This window comes from Rhinatrema bivittatum, chromosome 15 (genome assembly GCF_901001135.1).
Source record: "Rhinatrema bivittatum chromosome 15, aRhiBiv1.1, whole genome shotgun sequence".
Classification (NCBI taxonomy): domain Eukaryota; kingdom Metazoa; phylum Chordata; class Amphibia; order Gymnophiona; family Rhinatrematidae; genus Rhinatrema; species Rhinatrema bivittatum.
Window position 1 is genome coordinate 59,185,300 of NC_042629.1, and position 17,104 is coordinate 59,202,403.

The window sequence follows — 17,104 nt, forward strand, 5'->3', positions numbered from 1 at the left end:
GGTCAGGGCTAACAGTGTAAAAGGGAGGCAAGTTAGCTAGGCATTTAGGAAGTCCTCTCCTCTCCTTTACTAGGGTGAACTAGTAATGAACTGAGGAAACAGGTAATTGCATCAGCGCACATATCTACTAAAATCACTCCCACTTATGTGATTGAGGCGGTATTTGCAGGCACATGCATGTGGCAATATATAATTGTATGCACATGTACGCATGTATAGCCAATTTTATAAAAGGCACACGTATACACATATAATCATATGTTATAAAATCACCACGTCCAGGTGTGCGAGTCGACAAACGTGTGCACATGCGCCTGCACGTGGGTCTTAAAATTCACCTCTTAGTGAATCAGGTCCCAAGTTTCCAGTGCTGTGAAGAAAATAGTTAAAACGTTTATAAAAGTTAAAAAAATGAATCAGAAACTCTCCTGTTAAGTGCAGGCAGTTGCCACCACTTAGCTGGATAATTACTGATTCATTCAGGTAAGTGAGGTAGCAGCTGCACTTACCCAGATAAGTACTGCCTATCCAGATAAATAGAGGCAACCACCGGCACGTAGCTGGATAGATACTGATTTTTTGTGTTTATGTGGCAGCAGGAAGAAGCTACTATCTGCACGAGATAGCCAGGTTAATTCTGATTTATGTGGTTACCTGGCAGCTGCTTCCCACTGCCAGGTAGAGGGATAAATCAGTATTTATCCAGCTAAGTGGTGGCGGCAGTAGCCTGCAAGGATATCGCTTCCTTTCCCGAGTTAAAATGTGCATTCGGCCTCCCAATGCATTATCATACCATTTGTTTACTCCATCAAGATTTAAAAAAAAAAAATAATCTGAGTGTTAAAAATGTGCACTGAAAACCAATGCTCATTTTCTTAGTACCCAGATTACTGCAGCAAAGAGAGAGAGAGAGAGAGAGAGTGTGTCTACCATTTTATCTATTTTATATAGCTATAACATACATATAAAATGATGTTACCCAATTTGGGGGGCCAGGGGCCCCAACTCATTACAGCAACTGTGGCTCAAATGTTGCTCCTGTGGCTGTATGGGGCCACTGGACCAGCCCTTTGTGTTTGGGAAAACTGAGGCTCAAGGAGATTAACTAATTCAATCCAAGGTCACACACAAAATTACAAAGAAATAAAGTGACTCCCCCAGGGTCATCCAGAGAGTCAATAGCTGATACACAGGGAGGTAAAGAAAGGTCTGCAATATTGCAGTAAGGTTATCAGCAAACCTGATATGCCTTGAAATATTTATCTATCATCAGTTTCTGTTTTGTTTTTTTGTTTGTTTTTGTTTGGTTTTTTTTTTACCAAGGAAGGTTATAATGTACAAATAAAATATGACCCAGACTATATTAATGGTTTTATAGCAAAGATCCTCTTATCAGCTGTAATTCTCCTTCTGTCTTAAAGAAGATGCCATATCACTGCATCCACTGGGCATGAAATCTTTACATCATACACATAGCCTTGCCATGCAGTCGGATTGTGGCATTAACCCTTCAATCCTCCAGCAGCATAGTACAGCATGTAGTACAGTTTAGGGGAACGGGGTTGTGCTTTCTGCTTATTGTAACTCACGGATTTCCTATTGAAGAAGAAAAATAAAACAGAATGCATTCACAAATGAAGAAACCCAGGAGTGCCTACCTACATAGGCCTGGGAAGGAAACTGCTATGACAGCTGAGCTGAGCCTTCTGCACGTTTCTGGATTATAGGGGCTTTCTTCCAGGTGGGCGCACAGAGGAGTGCTCAGTACAAGCAGCTTCACTGGCCTGAGGGAGCAGGTGAGCAGAAAAAGGTTCCCGAAAAGGAAGCTTAGAGACGGTTTCCTCTTCCTTTCTTTTATTTGCAGAGCAGCTCAGGAGGAGAGGAGCGCGAAGGGCGTCTGCCAGCGCAGCGCCCAGCTGCGCTCACATCTGGAGGCAGCTGCGCTGGCGAGCCCTGCGCTGGCAGGGGTCACGTGGCAGGCGAGCCTGCCTCCCTGCTCCTCCCTTCTCCTCGCTCCCTTTAGAGCTGCGGCGTCCAGCCTGGGAGCCGCAGGCGCCGCTGCCAGGGAGCCACAACTTCTGGGGCTGCGAAGGGGGATGGGCGAGCGAGCTGCCGGACCGGGGCCCCGGGGACCCTCTGGGAGCTTATCGATTGCTTTCTGGCGCCGCACAAGGTTGTCCTAGGCAGATCCGCCGAGGCTGCGTACTTAATTGCAAGGCTGCCGGGCACCGAAAGCCAAGGGAGTCGCCTGATCCAAGCCGCCGCAGCTTTCCTCCCCCTCGGATAGGACGCGTGCCCGGTAAGTCCCGCTGCTGTGCCCGGGCTGGGGCTCAGGTGCCAGTTCGGCTCCCGGGGGGGGACGGGGCTGGGATCCCTGCCTGGAAGCTCGGGGGTCGGGATTCCGGGGCCAGATGTGCCGCCTCCAGCTGCGCTCCCCTCTCTGGCAGCCTTGCTTTGCATGAAAGACTGGGGCGAGAAGAGACGCAGCCCTCAGGCACGGCGGAGCCCAGGGGGCTGGGCGTGTTAGCAGCTGCGGGGTTTTCGCTGCAGCGCTGCGGAGCTTAGCAAGGTTACGTGGGACAGGTATGGTGCAGGGCGCACTGCACGGCTTGTGCTGTTCAGATCATCACACAATGAATGAATAAGGAGGGGGGAGGATCCCCTGGAACTTTATCGTCCCTAGGCTTTTCTTTGGGGTGGGGGAAAGAAGAAAAACAAAACAATTGTTCTAGTCTGTCAGAAAGTTTATGAGAGGAGGAAGTGAAGCTCACGTTTCGGTCTATTGTAATAGCGTAAATCATTGCGCAGCAATCCCTGCCTATAACTATAACTCATGGGTGGCTAGAACATGCTGGAGCCGAACCGGTGTGCATTGAGATAAAAATTCACATTCCCTGGACGGACCGGGTGGCATTTTATGTTCATTCCCCACGAATACGCAGTATCGTTCTCCTGCCTGATGCCAGGCTGGGTCCTGTCTCTTCTGGAGACTGGGCTAGGACAGGGTCTCCTAGCAGGCTGGGGGGGGGGGGAGGGGAGCTGGTGGCTTGTTACATGAAATGGGGGTTCAGGCGTTGGGAGGGGCCTTGCTAAGTCAGACCTGGGTTAGGGGTTGGAGGCTCACTGTCTGACATCTGGGCTCGGGTCACCCAGCGCAGGAGAAAGTTTCTATGCTCTTGTGGGCTCCTCTGCTATGTTCAATTTGCAAAATCTTAAACCCCCCTCCCCTGTGGAATGTCTGAAAGCCCAACACCCCTTCCTCTGAAAGCAGTGGCTATGGGTCCGTGTCGACAAACACAGACGTTACGAGGAAGAAAGATTTTTAGGACTTCCTGCATGAGCAAACGATGCTGCCCATACGGCTCCCATGGGAGATGAGCTACCTCTTTTGTCTGCACTGTGGCAGTAAAGAACAGCAAAAGCTTAGGTTAGGAAATAATCCATTGGCTTTTACCTTCCTGGCTCCCTGACACACCACTGTGAGACCCTCTTACAGAAATCAGGCATTTTCCTGCACAAGCTGATCATAGAAACTGTTGACACTTGGAGGTTGACAAGTCCCAGATTGGCACAGGGACTAAAAAAAGACTCTCATCGATTGGCTTCCTCCATCTTCTGGTTCTTTACATAGAAACCTATCCTACGGGGAGAGATCAGCTGTTTGTAGTTATGCGAAAATAACAAGGTCTTTGGCTGCAAAGCTGTGCCCTCTACGTACACTGCAGGCTCTGGGATTCTGTTACCCATCTCTGCCTCTGCATCTGGAGAGGATGCTGTACCATCTCCTACCCTTCCAGGACACTCCAGTGCCTAAACAGAGGGCGCGGCGGAGTTGTTGGGTGTGCGCTGCTGTGGTTGTCCCACTCCTACCTCTGACCTTGCATGTCACTTTGCTAAACCTACAGGGACAGCATGGAGAGAGCAGGAAAGCAAAACAGAGCAAAGTGAGAGAGAGAGAAAAAAGGGGAACACATGAAAAGGAGGGTAAGGGGGAGAAGGGACAACTGAAAGCAGAGGAAGGAGGGAAGGGAGAGTGAGAGGAAGGTAAAGGAGGTGAAGTTAGCAGCTCTCCTATTCTCTGCAGAGCCCGTCTTACCATTTTCCCCTTCCTAAAATGTCCCTTTCCCCGGTGCCCTTGAATGGGAGGCTAAGGGAACCTTTTTCTTTCCTCCTAAAGCCCCCACCCAGGAGCTTTGATTGTAAGAAAGGGAGCAGAAGGGAGGAAGGAGGAAGGGAAAGACAGTTTTTGAACACAGTCATCTCTAATTTTAGATCCTCTGACATCCATTTATACATTCAGTATGAATAATTATGCTGTTGTGGAAGCACTCTGTCATTACTGGTGCTCTACTCCTGCCAATAAAATCAAAGGAAATTGAATTGAACAGAGAGCTGGAGAGCAAGAGAATTATAGTGGTTCTTAATACTTTAGCGGTAGTGAGAAACTGAGAAATGTCCCCAACTCGTGCCACATGTCAAAGCATATGGACTTAGACTCCCCAGAAGTTACATACCACGGCTCAGACCTTATTCATTTCATATATACATTCAGATAAAGAAGTACTGGTGAGATCACCAATCTCTCCCTTCCATCATCCTCTGTCACTCACTGTTTAATAAAAGCCAAATATGCAACGGGTCAAAAAAACATGACTGGCTCAGCGTGGCTGACTCCCAACACTCAATCCTCCCCCTTCCTCTTGCATCATTCCACTAGCTCACCAGCAGCCCACAATAGGTTTTCCAGTTGATTCCATGTCATAAGGAACAGGCTGTTCTGGTTCTGTTTTACCCTGTTGCATGCTGGGGCTTATAGTTTCGATTTGTTCATTGCTTCACCTAAGGAAATCAAAACTACAAGTCTTTGCATGCATTGGGTCTTAGCCGGGACTGGATTAGCCTGCTCCTTATGACATGGAGCCAGTTGGCAACCCTAGCAGGCAGAAACAAGAAGAAGGACCTGCTCCTCCTCATCCCTCCTCCCCTTTGCATGTGCAGGACCTTTCCCAACAGGAAGAAGAGTAACCAGAGGGGACAGCAAGCATGCTCTCTCCCGCCATCCTCAAGCCCTACATGTTCCCTCCTGCTCCAGCGTTCGGGCCTTGAGAAGAGAGGAAGTGTGCAGAGCCCTCATAAGTCTCCTGGAAGAATCTGGGATATCTCGGGCAGTATCTCTCCCAAGGAAGGATAGAGTCAGCAACCCTGGACATTGAAGCAGAGAGGTGAAATAGGGCTGTGGCCATTTATTTATTTAGAAACTTTTATATACCGGCACTAGTGGGGACATCATACCGGTTCACATAATAACTTAAAGCTTGGAAAATACATTTCAACAAGGAGAATGTAACTGGGCGGGGGGGGTAAAATAAATAGGCAGTAGGAAGGATAGAGAAAACAAGAAAGTCATAACCAGAGAATACAATTTATAATGACCTGTCAGGCACCAGCCTGAAACTGGCCTGTTGCAGTTTTTGAAGCCCCCGCCCAGCCCCATTCTCAGGGCTGGGTTGGCAATGGAAGTACAAATCATTCCTGCAGAGTGCCGAGGCAAGCATTGCTCTTAGCACGATGCCGCCTGCCTCCGGGTTTAGCTCTGAGGGAGGCACATCATGTTCACTTCATCCCAAAAGGGGCTGCTACAGAAAATAAGGAAAGTAAAATAAAATAAAAGCCATGTGGTTGCTGCTGTCCTAGAGAGAGGAAAAGACTTCTGTCTACTGGAGGCTAAAGCAACATCAGGACAGGCTTGCCAGCTGTTTTGTGTTTTCCTGTCTCCTCCTTGCCAATTCCTACATCAGCTTTTGGTCTGGAGAAATACGACTTGAATGAAGCTCTGCCAACTTGGGAGGAAGTCAATCCTTGACTGCTTTTCAGGGTTCTTTGGCTGCTGTGTTATCTTTCTCTTAATTGGCTCCTGCCTCAGAATTTTAAATATGATCCATTGCTCTGCTTTGGTAGAGGGAGAGGGTACTGGCTCTGCAAGGAGAGGAGTTTCCTGAGTGGCTAGTTGCCAACAGGTTCCATGCCAGGAAGACAGACTGATTCAATCCTGGTTGTATCCCCATTGTATTTTACGGACTTGTATTTCTAATGTCCCTGAGAAAGTAGAGCTTGTTGGCAGCTCTTTGAGGATGTTTATCACCTTTCTAGTACCAGACCAACAACAGCCTGAGACATATTACAACTTTCTGGCTGTGGAAAGGAGGTTGGGGGATTATAAAACTTGCATGTAGTAAGTAATAGGGTCTACTGCATCCTTCTATAGAAGTGGGCCAACCCACTGAATGAATAGTTATCAATAGGGAGGAGTTTAAAAATACTTTTTGCTGATTGGAGAATATGAGCATGGGTGGAACCTGAAACCTGACAGACCGTGGCTATGTTAGAAGGGCTTAAAGTCGTGGCTCCAGGATAGCAGGACCGATGTAGGTGGTTGAGTCACACTTTGCTCCTCGTGAGCTGTAATCAAATATTGCTGTAATGTACTAGCACACCCTCTTCCCTTTTCTCCTCATCTCAGTGATGCCCTCTTTACAGGGCAGTCACTCCCTCACACCTCCCAGCTCCCTTCATCTGAACTACCCCCTCCTCGTAAGACAGGAGTATCTTTACCATTTTCCTGAGCAGGCCTGGATGTCACCACCCTCATAAATATCAATCTCAACCCACCCTCCAGCCCCAACCAAAAGACAAAACATCCTTGTATTAGTGAATCAGGAAGTTGGAAGCTGGGTGTTTTCACTCCCTCATGGCTGTAGGGTTGTCATCTGGTTCCATTTCTTTCCCCGATCCAGACCTGGTTTTGCCCCATTGCATATATGGATACTTAGCTTTGATTTCCCTAAGGATACATGTTGTAGGGCGAAACCAGGCCTGGATCAGCCCATGGGGGAAAAAAATGGAGTCAGCTAGCAGCCCTACCCATCTGTGTCCCACCCCTCATGATGTAAGCAGAGGCTACAGGGCTCGCCCCTGCAGCAGTGATCCATTGTTTGTTACTGAACTGGCCCCCCTAGCACAGAGCGGGCATAAATTCTGTAAAACAAATAAATAATGTAGCTATGTCTAGGATTGCGTTCGGATAAGATCTGGCACTGTTCCATCTTTAAGAGCTCCTAAAATCCTAAAAATAAAACCCACCACTTCTCAAACCAGTGCGTTCTCCAGAGCACTCCACCCATCATCAAAGTGACTCCACAGAGCCCCTGTCCACTCCCTGCAGCAGTCAAGGAGCAGTGTGAAGGAGAGACGCAAAGTGCTTTGTAATATAAGGGTTCCTTTCCTATCTTTACTGCTTGCCAAGGCCCTGGGGACAGAACACAAGTATTTGATCTCTTCCCTGCTAAAACATTAATGAGAGACTCTCCGTGGTTTGTCAGGTTCCAATTAATAACTCACAAATAGCATTTTCTAGGCTTCTACTATTGTTCCACAAATACACTTCCTCACTCTCCTCTCCTATTGTTCTGATTTTGCCTCTCTCTCCTTCTTTCTATCTGTTCCTGTCTATCTCACTTGTACGTTCTCTGCCTGCCTCTCTCTCTCTCTCCATAGACTTGTAATCCAATCTTCTGCTATAAAATTCTGTGTCTCCTTATAATGAATGCACCTTTATAAAGCCCAAATACCCCCTGGAAGTATTTCCTGTTAGAAGAACATTCAGCCAATAAAATGATGATCTCATCTGAAAATGTAAACATGATACAAGAGAAAAAAAAAATGCTCAGATTTTTCAATCCTTTCTGCTTCACTGTATCATACAGGACAGAGAATAAAGATTGTCCTTAGACATGCCTATCCTTTCTGCCTCGCCACATTGCACTGCAGAGCGCAAGGTACCGCCCCAAGTGCTTTTATTTTTTATAAAAAGAAAAAGAGCTGGGCTTCGGCTCCTTGAGCCAGTCGGGGCTGGGTTTGCTACGGAGGTAGCCTTCACTGCCTCCAGGGGGGAGAGAGTCCCTACCAGGACAGAACTGTGACATCTGTAGGTGGGATTTAGAAGGCTGCCGGGTCCTCTGAACTGTCACTATGGAGGCCCTGGTGCAGAGGGATTAAAAGTGCAGGAAAACCCAAGCAGCTGTGAGCAAAGGCTCCTGGTGATATAATCCTAGTTGAACAGATAACACATAAGAGCACATGGAAGCTGCATGGCTGTGTCCCTCTCTGATCCAAAAACTGGGCATTGTTTTCATGTATATAAGCTTTCTCCGTAGGGGCGTCTTGCACCCCATGTTGGCTGGGGCTGCTGTAGAGGTAGTGCTCACAGCCCGGGGGGGGGGGGGGGGGGGGGGGCGGGAATAGGGATATGAGGTCATGGTCATTATTAAGGGCGACATCTGGTGGCCAGATTTAGAGCCCCTGATGCAGGGTTCTGGAAGGCGCCTTGGTGAATGCCTCCCCCCCCCCCCCCAAGTCTCAGGACTATTGCTACAACGACAAGATCAGGAACAGTGAGGGGGGGGGGGTGTTTGATTTTAAATAGAGGAAAAATCCCCAAGTAGTTGTAAAGAAAGGCTCACGGTGCTAGAATCTCAGCACTGGTTCGAACTGAGTTGGAAGAAAAAAAGAAGAAAGGAGAAACTTTAGGGACAAAAAAAAAAACAAAAAAACCACACGCGCTCTCTTTAGCAAGTTTCCCAATACCTAAGAATAAGAGGTGCGCTGCCTGGCATGGGGGTCTGCTGGATGCCTTTGTTCTTTTTGAGCTGTGGGCGGCAGGTTCACGGCTCACAGCCAGGCTGATGATTCTGAGGTCTCTCCTCCTCTTAAATCCCGCCATCTTTCTGGGCCATGGATCTTTTCTCCAGCACTCCCTGCAGGAGTTCCAGTCTCTCCTCCCCCCCCCCCCCCCCCCCCCCAGCTGGCATTTCTGTTGGATTTGCAGAAGCCTTGGGGGCATGAGGAATATGGCAGGAGCCCTTATTAGGGATGTGCTTTTGTTGGGAACAAAAATGTCCTATTTCATCTTTCTTTCGTTTGTAAAATGAAATGAAAGAAAAACAAACACAATCTGGTTCATTTTCATTTCGTTTAAAAAAAATTCAAGACCCCGCTCCTGCTGCAAAATGAAAAAAAAGAAAAAAAAAAGCCCCCAAGCTTTCGCCCCCATCTTTCCATCCCCTGGTGTTACCCACCCTACCTATTACCCTTCATCTGTGGGGGATCAGCTGGCACCATTTTGGAATACAGAACTGGGGGTTAGGTGCAATTGCAGAAGTATGCACATAACTTCAAAACCCACTCCAACTCTGCCCAAAAGAAAGCCTCTCCAAACTGCGGGAAAAAGTATGTGCCTATCAGATGGGCAATTTTTAAAAAGCCCATTTTCACAGGCAAAGTACTATTTTTACCCTCCAAAATGGCTTTGAAAATTAGCTTTCTTCCTGTTATTTATTTAAAATATTTGTTCCTACCCCTTCCATAGTTCAGGGCAGGCTACAATAAAAACATTCACAGGAAATCGAGGACAAGAATACAACTCCATCATTGCTCTCTTCTTCAAGGGCAGGTGGGAAAAAAACCAAAACTGGATTCAGACAACAACCAATGAAGGCTCGATCTTTAGAGTCTGGGGACCAAATAAGCATGGGGGTAACTTGCTGATGCGGATTTTACTGCCCTTAACCAATAAGCCTGACACTTTTAATGCAACTCCAACATTGCTCTCTGCTTCCACGGCAAGGGGTAAAGAGAAATTGCAGTCAAACAGCAACCGAGGGCCCTGACGTTTACGGTCTGGGAAACTGATAAGCACGGTGCTGGGCAGACTGGATGGACCATTTGGTCCTTTTCTGCCATCATTTCTATGTTTCTATATATATTTAGAGAAGGTGGGATCTGCTTATTTTACCTCTTCTCCCCCCATACGTTCAACTCTTTCCCTTTCTCCAGCAGCTCTTCTGCACTGCCAGCAAACAGCTGCAGCCCTGGTTTAGGCTTGCAGAGTAAAGTTAACGCCCATGCTCCGTCTTTGGATAAAAGCGTAGCTAATGTTTTGTGTCACAGATCTCCTTAGTGCAGTTGTTGAATTCAGCACATGTTAAGGATGATGTGGCTTTACGAAGAAAACATGAAGCTTATTCAGAACACCCGAAAGCCTATAAAGCAGTGAGTGGCGAACTTTCCATCAATATCTGGGGCTGAGATGTTCAGAAGATCTGTTCCGAGATTCTGGAAGATCCCTCGTGAGGGTCTCCTGCCCTTAGTTAGGGCCTGCTTTCTTCCTTATAAGAAGGAGACGAAAGGGTTTTTGTTTTTCTATTATTGACATAGCAGTTTTGTCCTTGGGTTTCCAGCTCAGTCGTACAGAAGGTTGGGATCAGACACATCTTGAGCCTTCATTCACACCTACCCAAGGATTTTAACTCCCTGTCTTACATCCCCTTGCAACTCAGATCAGTCACTGCAGCAGTAGCTGGGAGGCAGGTGCCAGTGCTCCTTCTGGAACGCTGCAGTCATGGGTTCCAAGTTCAGTCACTAGGTGTCACTGTGGTGCAATGACTGTAACACCACCTCCCCCGCCAAGGGCTAGGATCACCGCCTCTGTGGCATCCCCTTGCCAGATCCTGGGGAAGAGAAAACCTGACCCGGGAATCAAACCCAGCACTGCCATTGGAACCAGCCCCGGAGGAGAGTTCTTGATGATACGTTGGAACTGTGATGCTTATTCATAAATTACTGAGCTCTCTCCCTTCGTTGTGGATTAGGCCCGTATTACACACACATATGTGCCATCAAGAGCCGTAAGATCTAGGAAAATTGGCCTGTTTCATGTGCCATCATTAGGTGCCTCACATTTCTCTAAGATTCGGGAGAAAGCTTTCTCTGTGGCAGGGCCAACGTACTAGAATTTGCTACCAGAACATCTGCGTACAGTAAAGATGCACACAGATAGTTAGAAAGCAGCTTAACACACGACTACTGATTATTTCAGCAAGCTTTTCACTGCAGTTTATACTCTACCATTTTACCATCAAAGGGCCTGATTTACTTAAGGCTTTTCTCCCATACTGTATCTATGGGAAATATGCTCAGTAACTGAGGCCTTAAGTTAGAAGAGCACCTACATGTTATGTTATTGTTTAGAAATTGTTATGGATGTTACCTTGCACCCTATATTGATCTATGGAAAACACAGGTTATACAATTTTTAAAATAAACAAATGAACCTACAAATGGAAATTTGACACAGAGGTTGAAAGATACATCAGATTTGAATGTGGGAAAACCCTGCAAATGCTGATCTCCTTCACCCTATAAATGGACACACGCTAGATATTTAAACTGCCCCTACTGTAGCTGGCCACTCCTCCTTTTAGATGCTAAGGTTAGGTTTATCCTGATTTATTTTGTTCCGAGTGACAGAAAAGTCTTTTGGCATTCAAACCAAAAAAAAAAGTTGAACCTCGAACCTCTTTCTTGAAATATCCTGCTACATGTCAAATTTAAATTTAGAAATAGGATTTATTGATTTCGGGATCCAGATCAGTTTTCTTACTCTCTTCAGACAAATTCTGCTGACCCTCTAAGGTTGAGGGGGAGGGGGATTTTAAAAATTTATTTGTATATAGAACCTGCTCACTTTTTCTTTATGGTATGTTTACCTCTTCAGATGATGACCCAGTATGATGAACACTAGTTTGTTCTTGCCATGTCTGTGCAATATATATATATATTTTTTTTTCCCTTTATTTAAACTTGTGAATCATGTCCTCCTGTCTTTCTAGCACCTACCTTAGTCCAGCTGTACGTAGAGAAGCTTACTTGTCACATCCTACTGAGGCTACCTGGGCTTCTAGTTTGAAAGGACAGATGGAGGATAGAGGCTCTGGAAGGGGCTCTCTTTTGCAGTTGCCCTCCGCTCGCTGCAAGCCTCTTTCCTGTGTTCCTGGCCTGGAAGAAGATGCCAATGGGGGGCAAGTCCAGGAGCCTCAGGGCAGCAGGCGATGATGGCCTTGCACTTATATTCCAGAAGAAAGTTCCCATTCAAAATATGCTTTAGAACCTTTTCCAAGATCGTTTTCCATTTCTTGCATTGTCTTGTAACCATAGAGCAAGGTGCACAGAGGGCAAAGCTAATGCAGAGTCTGCAGCTCTGTGGGGCGTTACTGCAGAAAACTTTAATGGTAAGTGACTCTGCTCTGAAAAGAGACTGCTGCAGGATGTAAAAAGGACTCTGTGTCCTCAGCCCTCCCCTCCTATCCTTTCTTGTAGTATTTGGAAAGACGTGCCTGATAAGCCGGTCCTGAGCTTTCATGCACTCTGCCTGCAGGGAAGAAACAAGGACAAGCGCTTTTGTTATTGTCATTGGTGGGCAAGAGCAAAGCTGCTTTAATTTCTTCTGTAGCACTACAGAAGAAACAGGAGCCAAGCACAAGGAAATTTGAAGGCCATGTTTATCTTGCAGCTATTCCAGCCTTGAATTGTGAGCTTATTTGGGAAGTTCTTGGTTTGTTGAGGGCACAATTGAGGAGGGGACCTTAGTAGTCTTTAAACATATTTGAGCCTTATTAAGGTACTATCACTACCCCAAACTGCTTCATTAGTTTTCTTTCAGGTCCTGTTATTTCTGGCTGACTAGTGCAGTGCTTCCTCACTGTTTCTCTTTGACTTGCTTCTGGCTCTGGATCCCTTTCTCTTGCTCATGCTGGTGGGTGTGAGAGGTCATGAGAGAGCAATGGGTTCTACAAAGCAATTAGGCAGCAAGCTCTCAACACACCAGCCTTCAGTAACCAGTGCTAAAGCCAGTCCTTTGCTTTGCAACTGGACTGGCGTGCTTGAAGTGGTAGAAGGGGTTGAAATCTACAACAGGAGGAGAATAGCAGCTCCACTGCCACAGCCTATCGAGCAGGGTGTATGGGAGAAATCATAACCTCCCTGACAGACAGCATCAACAGAGCAGATTCTCGGCGGAAAGTTAAGACTCTGTCAAAGCAAGAAGATGAAGGGAATAAGACATAAAGAGGCCATGAATGTAGCCAAGCTTACTGGGAAAAAAGCAGGTATTCCACAGAGAGCATGAGAAAGAGAGAGACGAGGAGGAAAAGAAGGGGATAGGGTTTGAGGGGTGATGGGTTGAAGTACACTGGTAGGGTGACAGTTGCCTTGGAGGACCAGCATTGGACAGATGTCTCCAGCTGGAAGGAGAAGTAGGGAGAGAAGCAGAGGTGCAAGGACAGTGACAAACATAAGATGATCTCGAGGAGAGAGGAGACATAGTTGTATTGAAGCTCAAGACAGGGCAGAAGACAGAATGGCTGGGGAGGTGAGAAATGTGGAGCTGATACTTACGATGGTGTGAGTGGGGAAAAAGGACAGAAGAGGGTAAGCTTTGGGGAGAGGAAGAATCGTGGAGCAATGGGAAGTAAAGAGAAGGAGAAAAATGATGCCAACCTGAAGGAGTTACCCAGATAGCTTACCTGCTTGGCAGGTTTTGGAACAGAGACCTCATGGAAGGAGCTGGGGTTGGTTCAAATTTGGAAATTTATGAGGGCAGTTTCCCAAGTGACTTATGTGGGCAAAAAACATTTAACCTACATTAATTGGCTGTCGTAAAACCGTTCTCCTTCCATGTGGCTAATGCCCACAGATTGCTCCATGGTGTGCAGACTTGTAGCCACATTAAGAGGAGGCATTTCTGTGGGGAGGAGGAAAAGTGCACACCTAGAAAGCACTATCAAATCTACATGCCTACCTTTGCAGAATAAAAGGGAAAGTTCCCTTTGAAAATTGGAGGTAAAATGGTGGTAAGGAGTATGCATAGATCCTCTCAATGTGGGCAGATTGAAAATTGCCTCCTAAATTGGGGTGGGCAATTAAAGCCCTTGAGGGCTAGCAACTGGTCTGATGTTCAGGATATCCTTCATGAATATGCCCGAGATAGATTTGCATGTACAGTCTCAGTTGTATATTGGACATTTTTTCAGGGGGTACCTGCAGGGTACTGAGTACAGCGCCTTTTTCTTCCACCTGCTTGATTTTTCTTGTGGACCCTCAAAAAACAAAACAAAACAAAACAATAAAAAAAACCCATGCATCCTGCATGTGAGTACCGGCACCTTTTCTTTCCAGAAAGATAGTGCTGCTTTATGCAGATCTCTCTCATGTATATTCATTAAGGATATCCTGAAAACCTGACTGGTTGTAGCCATGGAGGACCAGAAAAAGGACATTCAAAGTGCAGTCTGAGGAAAAAATATCTCTTAAACAAAATGTACATTATATTCAAATGCACTGCTGTGGTGCCAATCAAAAAATCCTGAAAAAAAGACACTTGGATCCCATATGGTATTAAGCCTATTGTTATGCATGTTTGGTATTAGTTTGATCCTTAAAAAGCCAAGAGTAAGCTGAATTACAATTACTATATAGTAAACCTCTCATAGCAAAAGAGCATTAACTGCTAGCATTCAAACAGTGACATCCCTACCTAAGAAAAAGCAATACTGCAAATATTACACCAGGCCCTAAAATACCAACATACCTCCAATTAGGAAAACAGAACAAGCCAAGCTGCTGTAGATCCCTACACAGAAACTACACACTGCAGAATACCTCATCTTGGTTACACATGCAGAATACAGACAGACCCTCACCATACACAGAATATTCCGTGTTCCATTTATAGAAACATGCAGACAAAATGTGGACTAGAAACTGCAAGAAACCAGACTCTGCCTACAGTGCAACCACGAAAAAAAACAAATATCAACATTTCTCATAAACCAAACAATAAAATCAAGAAATATTAAACCATACTAATAAAAATAATAAATATTTCAAAACAGCTTACTAGAACATCTGATAAACTAATATTTTATTTAAATTTCCCAAACACTAATAAAATATTTCAAAACATTGGACACATCAAATAACACCCAATAATTACAAATAAGGATATAAAAAATCCCCACTCTCCATAATGCAATGATTCTGGCTGCTAGGCAGCCCTCCCACCAGCAGAGGGATTCACCAGGTAGCCTCCTGGCCATTTCCTGCCTTTGGCCTTCAGAGAGAGAGTTGAGAGTTGGGATCTGCCAGTTGTCCCCACATCCTCTGACTTAGAACCCTGGTGTGTTGGGATCTACCAGGTAGCCATGTAGCCCCTTCTTGACATAGGCCACTGGTGGTTTGATGTCTGCTAGATGGCCTCCCTGTCTCTTCCTGATGTCTGCCACCAGAGGATGACCACTTGATGACCCCGTGGTTCTTGACTTCGGCTGCTGGCAAGTTGGGGTGCACCAGAGGCACCGTCCTATGCAAGTGCAAGGATTGTACTGTGGGTTGCGCCAGCCCTACCTGATGGTAAGTGCTGTGATCCCAAAGTCAGGTTTTTCATTCTCTGGGTTAGCTGGGGTGCTGGGCATGCTATGGAGGCAGTGTTCATATCCCCCAGTGGGGGAGAGGGTTGTGGTCATCACTCAAGTGTGAACTTGATTGCTGGATTTAGGGTCCATAAGTTCAGGGGTGCAGGAGCAGCCCTGGTGCATGGCCCCTGGCAATAGGACTGTCATTGCAAGACCAGACTAGGTACATAGGGTGGGGGTATAATATAGGGGGGAAATCCCCAAAGGAGGTGAAGGAATTGCTGGAGTTCTGTTTTACAATGGGTTGGATAAAACATTTTTCTAGGATGGTTTAGGTATTGTGTATCCTGCCTGGAGACAGGAGGATGGACAAGATGACCTTTAGAGGTCCCTTCCAGCCTTTTCTTTCTAAGCTTTTAGATATGATGTCAGGAATGGCTATTTTTGGGCTTAACATTGCGAATGGCTGGCTGGTTTTATGCCGGACTCCCTCCCGATCTAGCTCAACATGCGCAGCATGCTTTGTTCTCTGGTACATGAAACTGGAGCCTAATGATTTGTTTTCCCTCTACAACCAGCAGAAACATTCTCCCTGCTCCCTAGAATTTATTACACATAATTGCGATGAGCTGGCAGTGATGCACAACTATTAGAAGACCCCACCTCCACTCACTCACTCTGCGGCCTCAAGCAAGTCACTTCCCTTCCCTGTGTTCAGATTTAGATGGTAAGGCCTTTCTGGAAGAGAAATTGTAACCATGAAATCTTATCTCCTGTGTCATTATTTACTAGGTTTGTATCTTGCGCAATGCTGTCTAAATTGATAGTGCTCCATAAATAATAAAATTAATAATGTTTGATAATAGGGCCAAAATAAACATCCATTTTTATAATGCTGTTTCTCTTCTTGTTAACATTTCCCTTTCTGCATGTCGGGAGCTTGAGAAATGTTTGTCTATTGTTTATCGCTCCAATGTCTTGTTGGCAACTAACAAGGGCAAGTACGTTTTGTCATAAATAGCCTTGTAAGATGCCTGTCCTTGCATGGAAGGCTCACTACAACTTGCTGATAGAGTTTTTGTTTTGTCAGATCTCTTAGGCCAAGACCTTCAATCCCAGCTGGTACTAACTTTTCACTTCTACATATTTCAGGGTTAGTGTCGCCAAATTGTTTTGTTATGCACATACCATGACAAAAATGAACCTCACTCCTAAGACAGGCTGTGTTGGATGTGACCTGAAGCTTTTCAAACTTATTGCTAGCTCTCCTCCTGACACTTATTTAGATTCGATTGCTGCTTCACAGTCAAAGTGGGTCCAATAATGCTTGCATTTTGCCAAAGAGAGCTTCTCCTGGAGCTCATAGGATGTGAATATTGAGAAAAGCTTGGACGTTTTTAATCAGGCTATTGGTACCTAAGACAACTGAGACTATTTCTGTCTCTTTCTGCTATATTTTTCCAGTCTCTGATTGCATCTCTTGGTACCTGATGATCTTCTGTCCGCACCATGCATAGTACAGAATAGTCACACGCACTGATACTTCTGCAGGCAATTTTCATATTCCCTGTGTTGCTTGCAGGCCTCAAGTCAGTTTTCAAAAGGGAATTCCCCACAGACTTCTCCTTGAATAGTGACATGATGGGCTGATGCCGCAGGTGCAAAGAACGTGGGGTAATGAATGCCCGGGAACTTTAAAATTACTTTTCACCCTCGTCTTACCCCTCCTCATTACCGTTCCTTGTCCCCACAGGGAAACGTGCATGCACTGTGGATATCGCATCTGCTTTTCCCCACTT

The 17,104-nt window shown here is 46.0% G+C and overlaps 1 protein-coding gene and 1 long non-coding RNA gene across 2 annotated transcripts in view; one reads left to right on the forward strand and one right to left on the reverse strand.

Annotated features, from left to right (window-relative positions):
- Positions 1-17,104, reverse strand: part of LOC115076456 — a 317,358-nt gene that overhangs the window by 236,170 nt on the left and 64,084 nt on the right. The gene's annotated exons all lie outside the window — the stretch shown is intronic.
- The window catches only part of RAP1GAP (RAP1 GTPase activating protein), a 225,880-nt gene continuing 210,948 nt past the window's right edge, over positions 2,173-17,104 (forward strand). The window contains exon 1 of the mRNA XM_029577941.1: positions 2,173-2,299. The gene's annotated coding sequence lies outside the window, so the exon portion shown is untranslated. The remainder of the gene's footprint in view (positions 2,300-17,104) is intronic.